The sequence below is a fragment of the Enhydra lutris genome, unplaced genomic scaffold (genome assembly GCF_002288905.1).
Source record: "Enhydra lutris kenyoni isolate GAN:26980312 unplaced genomic scaffold, ASM228890v2 scaffoldscaffold69, whole genome shotgun sequence".
Taxonomy (NCBI): domain Eukaryota; kingdom Metazoa; phylum Chordata; class Mammalia; order Carnivora; family Mustelidae; genus Enhydra; species Enhydra lutris.
In genome coordinates, this window is record NW_019154153.1 from 8,712,444 (window position 1) to 8,735,263 (window position 22,820).

The window sequence follows — 22,820 nt, forward strand, 5'->3', positions numbered from 1 at the left end:
GACAGAGATCACAAGTAGTCAGAGAGGCAGGCAGAGAGAGAGGAGGAAGCAGGCTCCCCGTGGAGCAGAGAGCCCGATGCGGGGCTCGATCCCAGGACCCTGATATCAAGACCTGAGCCGAAGGCAGAGACTTTAACCCACTGAGCCACCCAGGCGCCCCAATAAAAATCTTAAAAAAAAAACCAAAACACCTTAACACTTGGGGCGCCTGGGTGTCTCAGTGGGTTAAGCCTCTGCCTTGGGCTCAGGTCATGGTCTCAGGGTCCTAGGATTGAGCCCCGCATCAAGCTCCCAGCTCAGTAGGGAGCCTGCTTCCCCCTCTCCTTCTGTCTGCCTCTCTGCCTGCTTGTGATCTCTCTCTCTCTGTGTCAAATAAATAAATAAAATCTTTAAAAACAAACAAAACTGGGGCGCCTGGGTGGCTCAGTGGGTTAAGCCTCTGCCTTTGGCTCGGGTCATGATCTCAGGGTCATGGGATGGAGCCCCGCATCGGGCTCTCTGCTCAGCGGGGAGCCTGCGTCCCCCTCCCCGCCCCACCCCTCTGCCTGCTTGTGATCTCAATCTCTCTCTCTGTCAAATAAATAAATAAAATCTTTTAAAAATAAATAAATAAATAAATAAATAAATAAAAACTTATGTAATGGTCAATACTTTAAACCCTCTGAATGTACCTGTCATCCAGTTCAAATAATTTATTCAGGACCACTCTTGTTTTATCAATGACTTTACCATGAGCACAAGGTTTGAAGTTCAGTAAAAAATTCACCCAACAAAATATGTGAGACATCACTGACCCCCTTTTCCACTACCCACACTTCTGGTCACGCGATCAACAGCTATGTCACCATAATCTTACTTCCCAGCACTTCTCCAGGCTGCCATCTAAACGTTCAACACCACTCCCCTGATCCTGGTTCCGGGCACCATCTCTTAGACCTCTGCACACTTCTAGTAACCCTTCCATAGATGGAGCCAACTGTGTACCAGAGTGATCTTTCTTTCTTTCTTTCTTTCTCTCTTTCTTTTTTAAGATTTTATTTATTAGATGGGGTACCTGGGTGGCTCAGTCATTAAGCATCCGCCTTTGGCTCAGGTCATGTCTTACACTCCTGGGATCAAGCCCCACATCCTGCTCCCTGCTTAGCAGAGAGCCTGCTTCTCCCTCTCTCTCTGCCTCTTGCTCCCCCTGCTTGTGCTCCCTCTCTGTCAAAAATATAGAATCTTAAAAAAAGAAGAAAAAGAAAGAAAAAAAAAGATTTTATTTATTAGAGAGAGTGCACAAGTTGGGGGAGGGGCGGAGGGAGACGCAGACGCAGACTCCCCGCTGATCAGGGAGCCTGCGGGAGCCTGATGCAAGCCTGATGTGAGCCTGACTCCAGGCTCCAGGATCAGGACCTGAACGGAGGCAGACAGATAACCCACTGCGCCACGCAGGCGCCCCTGGAGTGATGCCCCACCATCCCTCTGCTTAAGTGTTGTCTAATGAAGCTCACTGTCACTCTGCCCGCTTCTCAAGTCTGTTCTGAGCTTTGGTAAACTGCTGTACCCAAGCAATCCCCTTTTTCCTGAATGCTTCCCTGCCCCCTTTGTTTGGTTCATTTTCAGCTATCTTTTTTTTTTTTTTTTTTTTTAAGTATTTCCCCCTCTTAGTTATCTTTTAAGATTCGGGTCAGACGTCACCTTCCACAGTGCCCTTCTCCCAGTGAATTAAGTGTCTCTCTTCTGTGCCTAAATCTTCCTATGGCAGTGGTCACTGTGTATTTTTAGTTACGTTTTTGTGTTTAGAATAGTAGCTGGCTGGAATAATAACTCCTTAAGGGCCTGGTTTGTTACTATGACCCAGTGCCATGTTATTCAAAGTGTAGTCCTTTCTGGCAATATCAACATCACATGAGAACTTGTTAGAAATTGAAATCGTGGGCTCCGTGTTAAGCCCAGACCTAGTGAATCACAGTCTTTGGGAGTGGGACTCAAGTATCCGCCTTTTAGGAATCTATAATTCTTGTATGTTACGAAGTTTGAGAACTACTGCTCTAGAGAGAATACAGTGCTTAGCCGTAGCAAAAAAAACAACCAAGCAACCAAACAAACAAACCAACCAACCAGGGGTGCCTGGGAAGCTCAGTGGGTTGAGCCTCTGCCTTCGGCTGGGGTCATGATCTCAGGGTCCTGGGATCCAGCCCCCCATCGCCCAGCATCGGGCTCTCTGCTCAGCAGGCAGCCCGCTTTCCTTTCCCCCCACCCTGCCTGCCTCTCTGCCTACTTGTGATCTCTGTCAAATACATAAATAAAATCTTTAAAAAACAAACAAAAAAATCCCTCAAAACGTATTTTTTGAATTAATGAAACAGCTCTTGTGTTTAAAACACTGATATTCATGGGGCGCCTGGGTGGCTCAGTGGGTTAAGCCACTGCCTTCGGCTTAGGTCATGATCTCAGGGTCCTGGGATCTATCCCTGCATCAGGCTCTCTGCTCAGCAAGGAGCCTGCTTCCTCCTCTCTCTCTGCCTGACTCTCTGCCTGCTAGTGATCTCTGTCTGTCAAATAAATAAATAAAATCTTTTAAAAAAATAAATAAATAAAAATAAAACACTGATATTCAGATAAATGGGGAATTACAAGAATTCTCAAAAAGAAAAAAAATCCCCAAAGAACAACTTCCCAGTGATTTTGTTTTGTATTTGTCAAAGTTTAACTAAAGACTTTTAATATTTAAGAACTAAATTATTATGTGTAGCAAATTCTAAGGTCTCCCTGCCGAGAGTTCAAAGGGTAAACTGAATTGTCAAAGACCCTGACCCTGAGCAACACTGTTGATAGCAATGCGGTACTCCCTCTTTCCCACCCTACCCTCAGGGGATCTTTGACCCCATGTAAAAAGGGATTCCTATTTTGCCCCCTATTTTGGTAAACTCTCAGGGAGGGGAGGAACACCTAGGAATGTCTACCAAAATTTAACAAAGTATAAAACTGCCCTGGAACAATGTGATGTAAGTGGCCCCAAAGAGAACAGGCTCCATGGCTTCTCAGTAGGTGAGAGAGCAGGATAAAGAACTTGGAAAAAGTAGGCGGTGGGAAAGGCTGAGAGAATGTGGGGTTTGGTGGTAGCTGGTGGGGGATGGGGGGAGAATAAGGGAAAAATCTAGCACCTTAGTTGTTGCTCTAATTGGCTGGTAGTGGGATAAAATAAAGCTGTTAACCCTCAAAATATCACACCTAAATATTATAATGCCTCAGGACATCTGAGTATTCTAATATTGTAAAAGGAATAGAGGAAGAGGGAACAAGAGTGTCCTGCCTTCCAAGAGTAAATAAGTTTAATCGTATAAAAGAGTTCAAAGCTAAGGCAAATAGTGTGATGTTGAAAAAGGAAATTTTTTTTAAGATTTTATTTTTTTTTAAGTAATGTCTAGGGCGCCTGGGTGGCTCAGTGGGTTTAGCCTGTGCCTTCAGGTCAGGTCATGGTCTCAGGGTCCTGGAATGGAGCCCGACATTAGGCTCTCTGCTCAGCGGGGAGCCTGCTTCCGGCCCCCCACCCCCCTCTGCCTGCCTCTCTGCCTACTTCTGGTCTCTCTGTCAAATAAATAAGTAAAATCTTAAATAAATAAATAAATAAAATTAAAAAAAAATTAATGTCTACACCCACAACCCCCAGAGTCACATGCCCTTCTGACTGAGCCAGCCAGGCACCCTAGGAATTCAAATTTAAGGAAGTGTTCGTTGAATGTACTATTAAGGGTGAGGGTGAGAAAATGAGGCAAAGCTTTTTTTTTTTTTTAAGATTTTATTTACTTATTTGACACAGAGAGAGATCACAAGTAGGCAGAGAGTCAGCAGAGAGAGAGGGGAAAGCAGGCTCCCCGCTGAGCAGAGAGCCCGATGCGGGACTCAATCCCAGGACCCTGGGATCATGACCTGAGCCGAAGGCAGAGGCTTTAACCCACTGAGCCACCCAGTTGCCCCGAAGCTTTTTTTTCTTTTTTAAATTAAAATTGAGAAATAACTTGCATATAAGGAGCAAATCTCAAGTTGTACAGCTTGATGAATTTTTTACTTATGTATACAAAGCCATTGAAGAGACAAGCCAGTTCCAGCACCTAAGTAGGCTACTTTGCAGTTTTGTTAAATGCTCAGAATCCCAAAATCCAATGTCCCTTAGACCTTTGTCAGTTTCAAAAGAAAACACAAAAGTGTTTCCAACATGAGGTAAGACAACATGAAATTTTTTTTTTTAAGTAGGCTCCATGCCCAACATGGGGCTTGAACTCACGACCCTCACATCAAGAGTTGCAGGCTGTAGGGACTGAGCCAGCCAGCCATCCCCCAAGTAGTTTCCCATATCTATGCCTGTTTCCTTCATGTTAGTAACAAGTGAGGATACATACATACACACTGATCAGATGTGGGCATGGCATGCTGGAAATGCTCCGTCCATGTTTGCCGCTGTATTTTCTCTATGCAAGCTATGCTCAACACGTATGTTTTAACCATGTCTCAGATGTCAAGTGCTAGGAAAAGGAAACGGATTATGCATACTTGCTGCACCAAAGCCATTTATAGTGTGGTAGAGAAGAGAAGCCACGCGGACAGAGCAGTGCCTTAAGGTGTGACGGAACTGTGGTGTGTGTGCACAACACAGCAAGAGTACGCAGGAGGATCTTCTGTCTCGGAGGGAAATCACTTAAGAGAGCGGAGTATCACCACACCCTGCGGCTGTCGGCTCCCTCAGGGTCTGGCGGAAAAGCGGTGTACGCTGAAGCTGAACCGCTATGGCAGAGGGCCGCTGCACGTCATGTGCTGGAACCTCGCTCTGCCGACCTTGGTGTTTGTCCTCCGCAGTCCCGGCTCCGGCCCGGGGACCCATTGCGCCCGTGTCCGCGAGAAATAGGGCTACACACAGCCTTCTGCGGAAGAACTTCAGGATGAAAAGGAAGAACCCAGATTCACAGGACTCTGAGCTCATGGGAAAGCCCATTAAAGATGGAAAGATTGTGCCAGTTGAAATAACCATCGGTCTGTTCAAGAGGGAAAGGGATCCGATGCTGGCTGCCCTTGGTCAGAATAGATTCGTGATTGGGGGGGTTCTAAGAAATCAAAGACAACCTTCAAGGTTGGGACAAGACCAGGGGTGGGAAGGCAGGCTATAGCTTTCTGTCTGTGTTTTGACTGTCATAAGGAGATCTGTATGGACTGATGTCTTGGAAAGAGAAAGAGAAGTGGTAGAAGGGAGCTTGGAAAGGAGAATTCAGACCTATAGTTAGCTGACCAAGCCAATTACTGACATGTGAAGGAATGGGGAAAGTCAAGCAAATAGATGCCTCTAAGTCTGTTGATGAAGTTGCTGGTGGTGTTGTTTTAATATTTATTTATTTAGGTAATCTCTACACCCAGCATGGGGCTTGAGCTCTGGATCAAGAGTCCCATGATCTTCCCACGGAGCCAGCCAGGTGCCTCATAAGAGTGTCTTTTTTCTGTGTTTTTTTGTTTGTTTGTTTTGTTTTTTAAGATTTGTATGTATTTATTTAAGAGAGAGGCAGAGCACAGGCAGGGGGAGCAGCCAGCAGAGGGAGAAGCGGACTTTCTGATGAGCAGGGAGGTGATGTGAGACTCGATCCCAGGACTCTGGGGTCATGGCCTGAGCCGAAGTGATTGAGCCACCCAGGCGCCCCCTGCCTTTTTTTTTTTTTTTTTTTTTAAGATTTTATTTATTTGACAGCTAGAGAGATCACAAGTAGGCAGAGAGGCAGGCAGAGAGAGAGGGGGAAGCAGGCTCCCCGCTGAGCAGAGAGGCCGATGCAGGGCTTGATCCCAGGACCCTGAGATCATGACCAGAACCAAAGGCAGAGGCTTAACCCACTGAGCCACCCAGGTGCCCCTATTTTTTTTTTAAGATTTTATTTTTAAGTAATCTCTGCAACCAAGGTGGGACTCGGATTTACAGCCCAGAGATCAAGAATTTCGGGCTCTGGGACACCTGGCTGGCTCAGTTGGTTAAGCATCTGATTTGGTTCAGATCAGGATCCCAGGGTTCCCAGGATCAGAGCTCTGCATTTGGTTCCTTGCTCAGCAGGGAGCCTGCTTCTCCCTCTGCTTGACTCTCTCTCTCTCTGACAAATAAATCTTAAAAAAAAAAAAAAAAAAAAAAGTTGCCTGCTCCACCTATGAGCTGGCTAGGCAGTCCTGTTGATGAAGTTTTTGATGAAGTTGTGAAGATTTTTGTTTGACAAAGGAAGCTAACTCTAAAGCTGAAAGCATCCTTGGAATCATGCTTGAATTTTGCCTTCATAGCTGCTATTTCAACCCCCTTTTAAGGCAATTTTAATCTTTCATAGTTACATCTCCATTAATGGCTGGAAAAATATGTAATAAAACTAATTAAGCTTTTTATCTTCAATTTTTTCGGTCACGGGAGTTGACAGCAAATTCGGGTCTCTTCATCTGAGCTATGGTGACAAAACCAAGGATATCAGCTAGTTCTTTGTTTTTACTCAAAAAGCACCCCCCACTTATAGTTTACCTTGTGTAAGCAAAACTTTTTTTTTTTTTAAGATTTTATTTATTTATTTGACAGAGAGATCTCAAGTAGGCAGAGAGGCAGGCAGAGAGAGAGGGGGAAGCAGGCTCCCTGCTGAGCAGAGAGCCCCGATGCAGGGCTCAATCCCAGGACCCTGAGATCAGGACCTGAGCTGAAGGCAGAGGCTTAACCCCCTGAGCCACCCAGACTCCCCAGCTAAACTTTTTGATATGTGTGTATATCCCTTTAGTAATTACATGTGATAGGATTAGGGATTTTCCACTTTCTCGTTTACTTAAAGGTTTTAAATTTCCGTCCTGTTAAGTGAATTTGTGGACCAAATTCCAAAGGAACTTTTTATGTAGTGAGTTCTTATTAAATGTGTTTGGTAAACAAACTCATAAAAATTCCTAAAAGTGGTTTAGTCTTTATCACGTGACTGGCCATTTTCTATAAAAAGGTAAGAGGGGTGCTTGGGTGGCTCAGTGGGTTAAGCCTCTGCCTTTAGCTCAGGCCATGATCCCAGGGTCCTGGGATCGAGTCCCACATTGGGCTCCTTGCTTGGTAGGGAGCCTGCTTCTCTCTCTGCCTCTGCCTGCTGCTCTGCCTGCTTGTGCACTCGCATTCTCTCTCTCTCTCTCTGACAAATAAATAAACAAATAAAATCTTTGGAAAAAAAAAGAAGAAACAGGCAGAAGACATGAACAGACATTTCTGCAAAGAAGACATCCAAATGGCCAACAGATACATGAAAAAGTGCTCAAAATCCCTCAGCATCAGGGAAATACAAATCAAAACCACAATGAAATACTACCTCACACCAGTCAGAATGGCTAAAATTAACCAGTCAGGAAACGACAGGTGTTGGCGAGGATGTGGAGAAAGGGGAACCCTCCTACACTGTTGGTGGGAATGCAAGCTGGTGTGGCCACTCTGGAAAACAGTATGGAGATTCCTCAAAAGTTGAAACCCTACAACCCGACAATCACGCTACTGGGTATTTACTCCAATGATACAAATATTATGATCCAAAGGAGGACCTGCACCCCAATGGTTACAGTAGCAGTGTCCACAATAACCAATCTATGGAGAGAGTCCCGATGTCCATTGACAGATGAGTGGATAAAGAAGATGTGGTATATATATACACACAACGGGATATTACTTAACCATCAAAAAAAAAAAAAAAAGAAATCTTGCCATTTGCAACAATGTGGATGGAACTAGAGGGTATTATACTAAGTGAAATAATTCAATCAGAGAAAGATAAGTATTATATGATCTCACTGGTATGCAGAAGTTAAGAAACAAGACAGGATCAGAGGGGAAGAGAGGAAAAAAACAAAACAGGAGGAAACCAGAGAGGCAGACAACCCATAAGAGACTCCTAATTATAGGAGGCAAACTGAGGGTTGCTCGAGTGGAGGAGGGTGGAGGGATGGGGTAACTGGGTGATGGACATTAAGGAGGGCACCATGAGATGGAATGAGCACTGGGTGTTATATAAGGCTGATGAATCACAGGTCTGTACCTCTGAAACCAATAATACAGTACATTTTAATTAATTGAATTTAAATTTAAAAAGTGGAATGATATAATCAGTCTTTTAAAAAATTTTTTTAAAAAAGATTTTATTTATTGGGGCACCTGGGTGGCTCAGTGGGTTAAAGCCTCTGACTTTGGCTCAGGTCATGATCTCAGGGTCCTGGGATCGAACCTTGCATCGGGCTCTCTGCTCAGCAGGGAGCCTGCTTCCCCCTCTCCCTCTGCCTGCCTCTCTGCCTACTTGTGATCTCTGTCTGTCAAATAAATAAATAAAATCTTTTAAAAAATTATTAATTTATTTGACAGACAGAGATCATAAGTAGGCAGAGAAGCAGGCAGAGAGAGAGTGGGGGTGGGGTGGGTGGAGAAGCAGGCTCCCTGCTGAGCAAGGAGCCTGATAGGGGACTCAGATCTCAGCATCCTGAGATCATGACCTGAGCTGAAGGCAGACGTTTAACCAACTGAGGCACCCACGTGTCCCCAGGTACCCCATTTTCTACATTTTTAAATGGTTGGGGGATAAAGTCAAATGATTAATATTTTGTGACTTGTGAATAGTGTCTGAAATTCAAATTTCAGTGTCCTTAAATAAAATTGTATTGGAACACAGCCACGCTCATTTGCATACTGTTCATGGCTGCTTTCTTGCTACAACAGCATAACTGAGTAGCTGTAACAGAGACCATACAGTTTGCAAATCCTAAAATATGTACTACTTGACCCTCTGCAGACAAAGTTTGCCGACTCTGGATGTGGGCAAAAGTGATCAGAGTCTCTGGGAAAGTGGGAGCCATGCAGAGAGAAGTGGGAGTGAATGTGTTTGAACTACATTTATACAAATTACATTAATAGGTAGAACTGAGGGGCGCCTGGGAGGCTCAGTCAGTTAAGCATCTGCCTTTGGCTCGGGTCATGATCCCAGGGTCCTGGGATCGAGCCCCATGTGGGGCTTCCTGCTCAGCCAGGAGCCTGCTTCTCCTTCTCCCTTTATCTTCTACTCCCTCTGCTTGTGCTCTCTCTCTGTCAAATAAATAAATAAAATCTTAAAAGAAAAATAGGTAGAACTGGATCAGGTTTGGCCACTGATTTGATGTAAGTGGCAAGATGAATGGGGATCTCCAGGACACTTTTTCTGGCTCGAGTGTCTTAGTAGACATAGTTGCCAGTCACTCGATTTTATTTCATCTTACTTTTTCAATCACTCAATTTTTTAAAAAGGTTTTTTTTTTTTAAAGATTTTATTTATTTATTTGACAGACAGAGATCACAAGTAGGCAGAGAAGCAGGCAGAGAGAGAGAGGAGGAAGCAGGCTCCCCGATGAGCAGAGAGCCCGATGTGGGGCTCGATCCCAGGACCCTGGGATCATGACCTGAGCCGAAGGCAGAGGCTTTAACCCACTGAGCCACCCAGGCACCCCATCAATAACTCAATTTTTAATTATAAGTGGAGAAATAGAATTAATTAGAGTTCATGTGTTTTTAGACTGATGTATCTGAGATACATCCAGATATTGCTGGAATAAGATCTCTTGAGAGAAATCTCGTCTTACACAGATTTGTGCATTCATGGTCTATAGCTGGTAATGGAAGCTGTAAGGGAAACCAGAGTGGACAGGCAGAGCAAGGCTGCAAACTTAAACATTTTAGGGACCAGGTAGACAGAGTGTAAGAAAAAAATGGATAGACATGGTTGTGAAAAGTGACTCACTTTCCCCTTAATTTTTTTTTTAAAGACTTTATTTATTTATTTGACAGCGATCACAAGTAGGCAGAGAGGCAGGCAGAGAGAGAGGAGGAAGCAGGCTCCCTGCTGAGCAGAGAGCCTGATGGGGGGCTGATTCTAGGACCTTGAGACCGTGACCCGAGCCAAAGGCAGAGGCCCAACCCACTGAGCCACCCAGGTGCCCCTCACTTTCCCCTTAATTTTTATATAAGGGTGGGGTAAACATTTCATTAGGAAAGATATCTGGCAGGTCTCAGGTTAGGGTCAGGCAGGGAGTCTTGGAGACAACGGGGCATGGTGGGGACTAAAGTGATGACAGGAATGGAGGTTATGTATAGACTCAGCAACAGGGACTTTCACTCACTGAGATTCACCTGGCTATAGCCGCCGCTGAGTGCCCCATCTGCCAGCAGTGAAGACCAAGGCTGTATCCCCAACATGGCACCATTCCCCAGGGTGGGTCCTCAGCCATCTACCTAGTGACGGGTGGATTACATTGGATCACTTCCATCTTGGGAAGATAAGACGACTTTGTTCTTATTGAAATCAACACGTACTGTGTGTACATGAATTTGCCTTTCCTGAAGGCAGTGCTTCTGCCAAAACTACCATCTGTGGACCTACAGAGCGCATTATCCACACAGAATTGCTTCAAATGGAGGAGCTCACAGCCATTGCAAAGGGAGTGCTGCACTGAGCTCAAGCTTGGGGAATTCACTGGTCTCACGGTATTTCCCTTCATTCCAAAGTAGCTGGGTTGGGGCACCTGGGTAGCTCAGTTGATTAAGCATCTGTCTTCAGCTCAGGTCATGATCCTGGAGTCCTGGGATCAAGCCCCAAGTCAAGGAGCCTGCTTCTCCCTCTTCCTCTGCTGTTCCTCCTACTTGTGTTCTCCCACTTGCTCTCTCTCTCTCAAATAAATAAATAAAATCTTAGGAAAAAAAAAAGTAGTTGGGTTGATAAAATGAAGGAACAGACTTCGGAAGACTCAGTTGCTGTGCTCAGCTAGGTAGCGATACCTTTCCAGTCTGGGGCAGTGTCCTCTAGTAGGCTGTGTGTGCTCTAAGTCATCATCCAATCCCTGGCATTGTCTTCCCATAGCCAGAATTTACAAGTCCAGGAATCCAAGGTGTAGAAATAGGAGTGTATCCATACTATTATGTCTAGTGATCCACTAGGGAAATTTTGGCTTCTAGTCCCAATGATGTTATGTTTTGCTGGCCTGGAGATCATGCTCTATCCTTAGGGTCAATAGAAAATGACAATAACCCAATCTAGGAAGGACCATTAATGGTCCTTGAAGAATATAGGTAAGTTTAAGTCACTACCGGGAAAAAAAATTGCTATCTGCTGAAGTGCTTGCTGAGGACAAAGGGAATATGTGCTAATCTTCTAACAAGTTTGATGATTGTAATACAGTATTGTTGTCCTTATTCACTAGCTTTAGACCTCTAACGTTTATTTGCCACTCATTGGATTCAAAGGGAGTATGGAATGAGTTGTGAAATAAGTAGATACAAATACCACCTATGACCAGTGACCAGTTACAGAAACAAAAACTGTGATTGTTCTAGGTGTTTCTGAGCTTTTTGTTGCTGTGTGTGAGTCTCCTCAGGCTGCCATAACAGACTAGCCCAGACATGGTCACTTAAACAACAGATATGCATTTTCTTACACTCTTAGAGGCGGAAAGTCCTAGACTACACACTGCTTGTATGGGTGTGACAAGGAAGGAAGAAATTACCTTAGTCCACATTTCATCTAGCAGGACTAAGAATTAAATTTACATGAGATAGATTAACAGGAGAAAAACTTAAAGTTTTTTTTATGGGCACACAGAGGCCCAATGACAGGATTGAGACCTAAAGAAGTAATCAAGACAGGTGGTTCTTTTTTTTTTTTTTAAGGTTTTATTTATTTATTTGACAGACAGAGATCACAAGTAGGCAGAGAGGCAGGCAGAGAGAGGGGGAAGCAGGCTCCCCGAGGAGCAGAGAGCCCGTTGCGGGGCTCGATGCCAGGACCCTGAGATCATGACATGAGCCAAAGGCAGAGACTTAACGCAATGAGCCACCCAGGCACCCCAGACAGGTGGTTTTTATACTTTTTAGACAAAGAGACAATAAATCTGTGAAGAAATGACAGGACAAAGAAAACTCAACGTTGAGAGTTCCTATCAGTAAGGAATTCTAAGCAGAATTTGGGCTGGGGTGGTGAATTAGTACAAAGTAACAAAGGTTGTTTCTACAGCCTTCTGGGCTTTGCATTTCTTATTTCAGGTGAAGGATGTCTCTTTCCCTCCTGGTACATGGAGGCTACCTTTCACAGGGGAGATTTATTTCCTGCTTTCAGGGGACAGAGGAGGATCTGAGTGTCCTTATTGCATAGGCTGTCTCTTCAGTAACTTTTGTTCAAAATAATCAATATGCCAAAGTGGCACATTTGGGGACAGTCTGCCTCTGGCCCCTACAGTTGGGTTCTGGCCAGAATTCTCTTCTGGGATTGCAGATGGCGGCCTTACTGGTGTGTCCTCACATGGCCTTTCCTCTGTGTGTGTGTGTACTCCTGCTGTGTCTTCCTCCTCCCCTTCTCTCTCTTTTAAAAATATTTTATTTGGGGGAGGGGCAGAAGAGGAGAGAAGGAGAATCCCAAGCCAACTCTGCACTGAGAACAGAGCCCACAGTGGGTCTTGATCCTATGACCCTGAGAGCATGATCTGAGCCAAAATCAAAAGTTTGTCCCTTAACCAACTGAGCCACCCAGGTGCCCTCTGTCTCTTACTCTTCTTACAAGGACATCAGCCCTGTTGGATTAGGGTCCTACCCTTTTAATCTCATTTAACCTTAATTACCTTCTGAAAGGTCTTCTCTGCAAATATAGTCATGTTGGGAGTTATGGCTTCAACACATTAATTTGGGAGGACATAGTTCAGTCCATAACAGTTATAAATATGTGTGTGTGTTTGTGTATGTATGTGTAGCAAATATTTGAATTCGCTTCCCTTTTTTTCAAGATTTATTTATTTGAGAGATAGAGAGTTGGGGGGGGAGGGGCAGAGGGAGAGAATCTTCAAGCAGATTCCCCACTGATCGGGGAGCCTGATGCAGGGCTTGAGCCCATGACCCATGAGATCATGACCTGAGTCAAAACCAAGAATTGGGGGCGCCTGGGTGGCTCAGTGGGTTAAAGCCTCTGCCTTCTGCTCAGGTCATGATCCCAGGGTCCTGGGATCAAGCCCCACATTGGGCTCTCTGCTCGGCGGGGAGCCTGCTTCCCCCTCTCTCTCTCTGCCTGCCTCTCTGCCTACTTGTGGTCTCTGTCTGTCAAATAAATAAATAAAATCTTTAAAAACAAAACAAAACAAAAAACCCCAAGAGTCGGATGCTTAGCCAACTGAGCCATCCAGGTGCCCCAATTTACTTCCTTCTCTTATCCCTGTATCATCTAACATAGGATGTATTAATAATCTTTAACTTTTTAAAATGATTTTATGTATTTATTGGAGAGAGAGTGAGAGGGAGAAGCAGACTCCTTGCTGAGCAGAGATCCTGATGTGGGACTCGATCCCAGGACCCTGCGATCATGACCTGAAGCTGAAGGCAGATGCTTGACCCACTGAGCCACCCAGGCGCCCAGTAATTGTTAACTTTATAGCAAAGTATTTAAGTTATAGGATATCAAAGAGAAGAATATCACTCAAAGACTTTGTATCATCTTATCAGGAGAGAGCATGCTTTTGGTTGTATGCAGGATAGTTGTACTATGTTAGGCAGAAGTATGACTTTGCTGTTTGCCTTATTTGGAGATTAAATGTGGTTTAAGATGTATTTGGGTGCCAAGGTAATAGGATTGTTTCCAGTTTAGGGGTATTGCTAACAATGTTGTGACATTCTTATATATTTTTCCTGGTTATATACAAGTATTTCTTTTTTTTTTAATTAAAAAAATTTTTTTTAATAAACATATAATGTATTATTAGCCCCAGGAGTACAGGTCTGTGAATCGCCAGGTTTACACACTTCACAGCACTCACCATATCACATACCCTCCCCAATATTCATAACCCCACAACCCTCTCCCTACCCCCCTCCCCCTGGCCACCCTCAGTTTGTTTTAAGAGTCTCTTATGGTTTGTCTCCCTCCCGATCCCATCTTGCTTCATTTATTCTTTTCCTACCCCCTAAACCCCCCACATTGCATCTCCACTTCCTCATATCAGGGAGAGCATATGATAGTTGTCTTTCTCCGATTGACTTATTTCGCTAAGCATAATACCCTCTAGTTCCATCCACGTCGTCACAAATGGCAAGATTTCTTTTTTTTTTTTTTTAAAGATTTAATTTATTTATTTGTCAGAGAGAGAGAGAGGGAGAGAGAGCAAGCACAGGCAGACAGAATGGCAGGCAGAGGCAGAGGGAGAAGCAGGCTCCCTGCTGAGCAAGGAGCCCGATGTGGGACTCGATCCCAGGACACTGGGATCATGACCTGAGCCGAAGGCAGCTGCTTAACCAACTGAGCCACCCAGGCGTCCCAAGATTTCATTTCTTTTGATGGCTGCATAGTATTCCATTGTATATATATATACCACCTCTTCTTTATCCATTCATCTGTTGATGGACATCTAGGTTCTTTCCATAGTTTGACTATTGTGGACATTAACTGCTATTAACATCGGATCACTACGTTTGTATCTTTAGGGTAAATACCCAGTAGTGCAATTGCTGGGTCGTAAGGTAGCTCTATTTTCAACTTTTTGAGGAACCTCCATGCTGTTTTCCAGAGTGGTTGTACCAGCTTGCATTCCCACCAACAGTGTAGGAGGGTTCCCCTTTCTCCGCATCCTTGCCATCCTTCCTGACTCACATACAAGCATTTCTAAGGACATATCCTGGGTAGTGGAATTGCTGATTTATAGGTTAGGAATATTTTTAGCTTCAAAAGACACTGTAAAACATTTTGTTTCAAAATGGTTTTGCCAATTTATATTCCTATTAACAGTTGATATGAGGTAGTTACTGCATCCTTGTCTGTATTTGGCACTATCAATTTTTTAAATTTAGCTATTCCTTGTGAGTATATAATTATGTTTCATAGTGTTTGCAACTGGCATTTCTTTGTTGGTGTCAGTAAAATTGGGCATTTGCATTTCTTTTGTGAAATGTCTGCTGAGCTCATTTGTCCATTTTTTCTATTGGATTGTTTGACTTCTTATTGATTTGTATTAGTTCTTCATATTTTTTAATGACCAGAAGATCTTAATGCAGTCTAACTTATTGATCTTTTTCTTAATGCTTTTTGTGTCTTATTTGAGAAATCTTTCTGTGTCCTGAAGTCATTATATTTTTCCATATTGGTTTTTTTACCCATTTTTTTTTATTGTGGTAAAATACACATAACATAAAATTTACTATTTAATAATTTTTCAGTGTAGAGTTCAGTGGCAATAAACACATTCATAGGGTTGTGCAGCCATCACCACCGACCTCCATACCTCTTGGAAAACTGAAACATTACACCCAATGAACTCTGCATTCTGCCCTTAGTCCAGCCCAGGCAACCACCATTCTACTTCCTGTCTATGATTTGACTACTCTATCTCATATAACTGAACTCAGACATTATTTGTCTTTTTTTTTTTTTTTTTTTTTTAAGATTTAGTTTGTTTATTTGACAGAGAAAGAAAGAACACACACAAGCAGGGGGAGCAGCAGGCAGAGAGAGAAGCAGTCACCCTGCTGAGCAGGGATCCTGACACAGAACTTGATCCCAGGACCCTGGGATCATGACCTGAACTGAAGGAAGACGCTTAACTGACTGAGCTACCCAGGCGCCCCAATGTTTGTCTTTTTGTAATTTGGTTTTTAACGTAACATAAATTCCTCAGGGTTCACCCATGTTGTAGCATATGTCAGAATTTCCTTACTTTTTAAGGCTGACTAATGTTCCATTGGACATATGTATCATGTTTTGCTTATCCATTTATTTGTCAATGGACATTTGAGTTGATTTCATGTCTTAGATATTTTGAATAATGCTGCTATGAGCATGAGTGTACAGATATCTGTTTGAGACTTTTTGGAATATAGAAGTGGAATTGCTAGAAGAATAGCAATTCTACTTTTAATATTTTAAGGAGCTGTCATACTGTTTTCCATAAAGGTTGTACCATTTTACATTCCAACCAACAATGCATAAGAGTTCCACTTTCTTTACAAGCTTGCCAATACTTGGATTTGTTTGTTTGTTTTTTTTTAAATTTTGATACATAATCATTTTAATGGGTATGAGGTGATATTTCATTATTGTTTTGATTACATTTCCCTAATGATTAGTGATATTGAACATCTTTTCATGTGCTTATTGGCCATTCGTATATCTTTCTTGGAGAAATGTCTATTTGAGTCTTTTGCTCCTTTTCTCCTTAGGATACCCCTCACAATCCCATTTTTCTATTAAAAAAATTTTTTTTAATTGACATATAGCTGACACACAATATTAACCCTTTGTCTATATTTTTTTTAAGTTTTTTTTTTTTTTTTTTTTTTTTTTAAGTAATTGCTACGCACAACGGGGGGCTCAAACTTACAACCCTGTGATCAAGAATCATGTGTTCCACTGACTGAGCCAGCCAGGTGCCCCTCCTTTGTCTATTTTTGAACTGAGTTTTTTTTGTGGTTGAGTTTTAGGAGTTCCCTATATTTTCTGAATTCTTATATATGATTTGTAAGTATTTTTTCTCATTCTGTGGTTTGCCTTTGTACTCTGTTGATACTGTCTTCTGGTGCAGAAATTTTTAAGTTTTTACAATTTTAGAATTTTTTTTTAAAAGGTTTTATTTATTTATTTGAGAGGGAGCGCAAAAGAGAGAGAGCATGACCGGGGTTTGGGGGGAAGGGTAGAGGGAGAGGGAGAAGCAGACTCCTTGATGAGCCCAATGTGGGACTTGATCCCAGGACCCTGGGATCATGAGGTGAGCTGAAGGCAGGCACTTAACCGACTGAGCCACCCAGGTGCCTCTCAGTTTCAGAACTTTGAATTGAAGTCCAATATGTGTACATTTTGTTGTTGTCTGTGACTTTGGTGTCATAGCCAAGAAATCACTATGCAATTCCAATTTCATGGAACCTTGGCCTTGTTTTCTTCTAGGAGTTTTATGATTTTAGGTCTTAAATTTAGGTCTTTGATCCATTTCAGTTAGTTTTCATATATGGCATGAGGTATACATCCTACTTCATTCAATTATATTGCTTTTTAAAAGTTTTATTGTTTTGCTTTTCCCATTTAGATCTATGAAATGCCTGGAATTGATTTTTTGTGTATGGTGTTAGGTAGAAGTCTAATTTTATTATTTTTCATATGGATGATTATATGGATAAACCAATGTCCTAGTACTAGCTAATGAGATTATTTTCCCACTTTTCTTCAGTGCTAACTTTATTGAGTCTCCATATGTGTGTAGTTTATTCAATTTCACTGGTCTACTTGCCTACCTATGTGCAGGATTACACTGTCTTAGTTGTTATAACTATAATAAATAATGATATTGAACAGAATAGGTTCATGTATTTTACTCTTTTAACTCAGTGTCTAGGCTATTTTTTGGGCCCGTGTTATTGACTCAAAGGCCATCACATAAATTTGGAGTCAATTTGTCAAATTTTTAAAAAAATATTTTAAGGATTTGTTTGCAATTACAGTGAATACATAGAAATTTGGAGGATATTTACACATTTAAAATATTGAATTTTTTAAAAAATTTATTTATTTGACAGAGAGAGAGAGAGAGAGATCACAAGTAGACAGAGCAGCAGGCAGAGAGAGAAGGAGAAGCAGGCTCCCCGCCAAGCAGAGAGCCCGATGTGGGGCTCGATCCCAGGACCCTGGGATCATGACCCGAGCCGAAGGCAGAGGCTTAACCCACTGAGCCACCCAGGCGCCCCTAAAATATTGAATTTTGAAAAAAATATTGAATTTTGTAGTACAGCAAAGATTTACCTCTCTCTTATCATCTTAATTTTTAAAAAGATTATTTATTTATTTATTAGAGAGAGAGAGATGGCGAGAGAGGGAACACAAATGGGGAGTGGGAGAGGGAGAAGCAGGCTTCCTGCTGAGCTGGGAGCCAGATGCAGGATTGGATCCCAGGACCCTGGAATCATAACCTGAGCGGAAGGCAGACTCTTAATGACTGAGCAACCCAGGAGCCCCTAATTTCTTTAATTAAAATATAGTTTTCTATGTAAACATGTTACTTATCTTTTGTTACATCTAGTTCTAGGTCCTGGAGAATTTTGATGCTATTGTACATCAGATTCTTTTCCTAAATTTTATTTTCTTCTCTTACTTGTAAGTTGAAATGTGTTAGAATTTTGCATATTGATTTTTGATCTAGCAATCTCCCTAATTTTTTAAAAAGATTTTATTTATGTATTTGACAGACAGAGATCACAAGTAGGCGGAGAGGCAGGCAGAGAAGTGGCGGGGGAAGCAGGCTCCCCGCTGAGCAGAGAGCCTGATGCAGGGCTTGGATCCCAGGACCCCAAGATCATGACCTGAGCCAGAAGCAGAGGCTTAACTCACTGAGGCACCGAGGCGCCCCGATCTTCTTAATTTTTTAATTCTAATAATTTATCTGTAGACTTAAAACGTTTTTGCATACATAATTATCATGTAAATAATCATATTTTTCCCTTTTAAAAATTCTTATACCTTGTAATTTGTGTGCGTGTGTCATTATTGTACTTATTAGTATTGCCAGTACAATACCAAATAGACGTAGAAATCATGGGCAGCTACAGATTATTCTCTCAGTCTAAAAGGGAAAGCTCTGAACATTTTACCATTACCTGTGTTATATGCCACGGCTCAAACTTACACTTTGATTAACAGCCATGACTGTTTGTAACAGAAGAACACTCTGTCCCCAGCCCACTTGGTCCAGAAATGCAGCGCAAGTAGGCCCTGTAAATCCATGAAAATCCTCCAAATGCCCCACCCCATTCCTGTGGTGACCCCTGTGGCCGGTAGAGAGGGAGGGGGAGGGGAGGAATTCCCGCTAATGCTTTGTTTACAGATCTGGTGGGACCATCTGCTTCTGGGGACCGCAGTGGCTCTTCAGCCCAACACTGACACCATCTGGATGGAAGAGGAATGAACTATAGCTGCCCTTGGGTTGGACTTAGAGCAGTTTGGTGGGTGATCACTCAGAAAGCCTGGCCATTAACCCTTTGTGCTGACAGCTGGCCTGCTCTAAAGGGATCTTACCCTATGGCTCGGCCAGTGAGAAGCCAAGGGGTGGATATTTAGCAATAAGCCCTTGTAGGGTCAGAATATGTGGAAAGACGGGTGCTTGGCTGACTCAGTTGGTGGAACCTGAGACTTGTCCTCGGGGTGGAGACTTTGAGCCCCATGTTGGGTGTAGTGGAGATGACTTTAAAAATTAAAAGAATATAGGGGCGCCTGGGTGGCTCAGTGGGTTAAGCCGCTGCCTTTGGCTCAGGTCATGATCTCAGGGTCCTGGGATCGAGCCCCACATTGGGCTCTCTGCTCAGCAGGGAGCCTGCTTCCTCCTCTCTCTCTACCTGCCTCTCTGCCTGTTTGTGATCTCTCTCTGTCAAATAAATAAATAAAATCTTTAAAAAAAAAAAATAAAAGAATATATATATGAAAAGACTTTTGGGTTCTCTCAAGAGCCTGAAGTAGTTGTTACTGTCTTTCCCTATGTAAGGGACTGACACCCCCTGGCAGTCGGGAAGCTACTGCCCCACTGTAGACAGAGCAAATTGGGTGCATAGGAAGAGTGGCCACTGAGGTGTTTGGGTGTGACGGCATTTTGCCAAGGATGGTGGCTTGCTCTGGAGATACAATGACTTGGTTAATGAAGTAACAGCATGCCCCTTGTGTTTGGAACAACACCCAAGGCAATTGCCAAAGAAGTGTGGATCTACCCGCCACAGTACCCAACCACTAAGTGGTTGGCAAATTGATTATAGTGGCCCCTCCCTCTGAATGAGTGTTCATTTTTTTTTTTTTTAAGATTTCATTTATTTATTTGACAGACAGTGGAAGAAAGAGCAAGAGAAAGCACAAGGCGGCGGAGAGCAGCAGAGGGAGAGGGAGAAGCAGGATCCCTATTGATCAGGGAACCCGATTCAGGGCTAGATACCAGGATCGAGCCCCAAAACTGAAGGCAGATGCTGAATCAACTGAGCCACCCAGCAGCCCCCTGAAGGAAGGTTCTAAATGAGTCCTGGTTTGTGTAGACGCTGCATCGGGTTCAACCCGAGCTTTTCCCTGTCACCGTGCGAAACCAGGCTGCCACCGTTAGGGAATTAGAGAAGTTGAGTACCAAGTACTCCCACTCAATAGAGTTGGGAGGTCACGTTCCAAGGTCATGATATGCAAGACTGGGCAAAAGAGCATGGCATTGAATGGAGGTTTCATCTCCCCTATACCCTGTAAGCAGCAGGATTGGTAGAAAGGAAAAATAGAATATTTAAGTAGCAGGTTGCATTTTTTTTTAAAGATTTTATTTATTTATTTGAGAGAGAGAGAGAGAATGTGAGAGAATGTGTGAGTGAGAGCATGAGAGGAGAGAGGTCAGTGGGAGAAGCAGACTCCCTGCTGAGCAGGGAGCCCGATGTGGGACTTGATCCTGTCCCTGGGACTCCAGGATCATGACCTGAGCCAACGGCAGTTGCTTAACCATCTGGAGCCATCCAGGTGCCAGCAGGTTGTATTATTAACAAGTAAAACCACTTGGGCTGGGTGGACTGAAGTACTGCCCCAGCCTTTAATACATTTGAATGATCAGCCAGTAGGGCCTATTGCTCTATGTGCCTGACTGGGGACTCCTGCTGAGACACTCGGTGTCATAAAAGTGTAAAAATCATGGGAAACAGTCAATGCCCCAGCTCTTACTGTGGATCCACATGCTATGCTGCTGAGAACACCAAGCCCCAATGGTATCTGAAAAAGGAATGATCTACTAGAATTTGCAGTGGGATGTCCCATCAGGGTGGGTGAGTTACTTTTTGCCCCTGGGTGAGGGGGGACTACTTGATCTCACTGGGATCCTGTTGTCTTGCTACAAGCTGTACCTATTGAAATGCACCCTACCTGGATTGGAACACCCAAGGGATGAAGAGGGGAGAGGTGAGGATGGGGGTCCTCATCGGGCATATCTCACCCCTAGTCCATCTCCTCACACCCGACAGTGCTGTCTGCCCTCAGGTAACATGTATGAACAATCAGGTCAAGTTCCTAAAGCTGCCAACTTCCTTTTCCTCAAGTTCAGGTGGCACATTCTGTTTTCACTTGTACAATTATTTGACTACCATCTTTGTCCCTCTCTATGGGCCTGGAGAAAAATGTGGCACTCATAGAAGTCCTTATAATATTTACCCAAAAGCCTTAAATGATACCTGGCAAAGCCTGTCTTTACTGACTACTGAAATGTCTCTCATGAGAAGAACCGTCCCCCACAATAGGATGGATTTGGACATCATTACTGCCTTGCAAGGGTTATCCAAGGAGAATGTTTTATGGTCATACCTGATGAGTCTGCTAATGTATTATCTTTATTAAGATAATATGAGGGGGCCCCTGGGTGGTTCAGTCAGTTAAGCATCTGCTTTCAGCTCAGGTCATGATCCTAGGGTCCTGGGATTGAGCCCCACATCTGGGTTCCCTGCTCAGCCCAAGCCTGCTTCTCTCTCTCCCTCAGCCTGCTGCTCCCTCTGCATGTGCTCTTTCTCTCTCTCTCTCTCTCTCTGATTGTCAAATAAATAAAAATCTTTTTTTTTTTTAAATAAAAATCTTAAAAAAAAAAAAAAGATTCTAAGAACCTGTCACACAAGAAGCAGAGTGTTGGAGGAATTCACGGAAGAGGGTGTGATTGCTGGTTGACTTGTGACCCAGGCCTGGGCAACTGGAGGCTCTTCGTCCCCTCCCATATCCTTGGAATGTATATTCTGTCCACTGTTCCCACAGTTCTTTCCCACAATTCTTTGGCAATTGCCTTGGGTGTTGTTCTGAACACAAAGGGCATACTGTTACTTCATGAACCATTTTCAAGGACACACAGCCTTGAGAGAGTGAGATTTCATCAAGACCATCTGGATGGCATACGTTACTGAATCCACTTAAGGCCTCCATATAACTTTGAAGATCCTGGAAGGCAGATGCAGAGATCCAGTCTTTTTTTTTTTTTTTTTTGTAATATCTATCCTATTGTTTTATATTCTTTTTTTTAAAATTAGCATATAATGTATTATTTGCCCTGGGGTACAGGTCTGTGAATCGTCAGGATTACACACTTCACAGCACTCACCATAGCACATACCCTCCCCAATGTCCATAACCCAATCACCTTCTCCCTACCCCCCTACCCCCACTGCAAACCTCAGTTTGTATGTGAGATTAAGAGTCTCTTATGGTTTGTCTCCCTCCCGATCCCATCTTGTTTCATTTTTTCCTTCCCTACCCCCCAAACCTTCCACTTTGCTTCTCAAATTTCTCATATCAGGGAGAGCATATGATAATTGTCTTTCTCTGATTGACTTATTTCGCTCAACTTAATACCCTCTAGTTCCATTCAAGTTATTGCAAATGGCAAGACTTCATTTCTTTTGGTGGCTGCTTAGTATTCCATTGTATGTATATAGCACATCTTCTTTATCCATTCATCTGTTGATGGCCATCTAGGCTCTTTCTTTTCTTTTCTTTTTTCTTTTTAAGATTTTATTTATTTATTTGACAGAGAGAGATCACAAGTAAGCAGAGAGGCAGGCAGAGAGAGAGGAGGAAGCAGGCTCCCCACTGAGCAGAGAACCCGATGTGGGGCTCGATCCCAGGACCCTGAGATCATAACCTGAGCCAAAGGCAGAGGCTTTAACCCACCGAGCCACCCAGGAGCCCCTAGGCTCTTTCCATAGTTCGGCTATTGTGGACATTGCTGCTATAAACATTGGGTGCAGATGCCCCTTTGGATCACTACGTTTGTATCTTTAGGGTAAATACCCAGTAGTGCGATTGCTG

At 43.3% G+C, this 22,820-nt stretch overlaps 1 pseudogene; it reads left to right on the forward strand.

Moving 5' to 3' along the window:
• The first annotated feature begins 4,413 nt into the window (after window positions 1-4,413).
• On the forward strand, window positions 4,414-6,224 carry LOC111159707 (annotated as a pseudogene).
• Window positions 6,225-22,820: the final 16,596 nt, after the last annotated feature.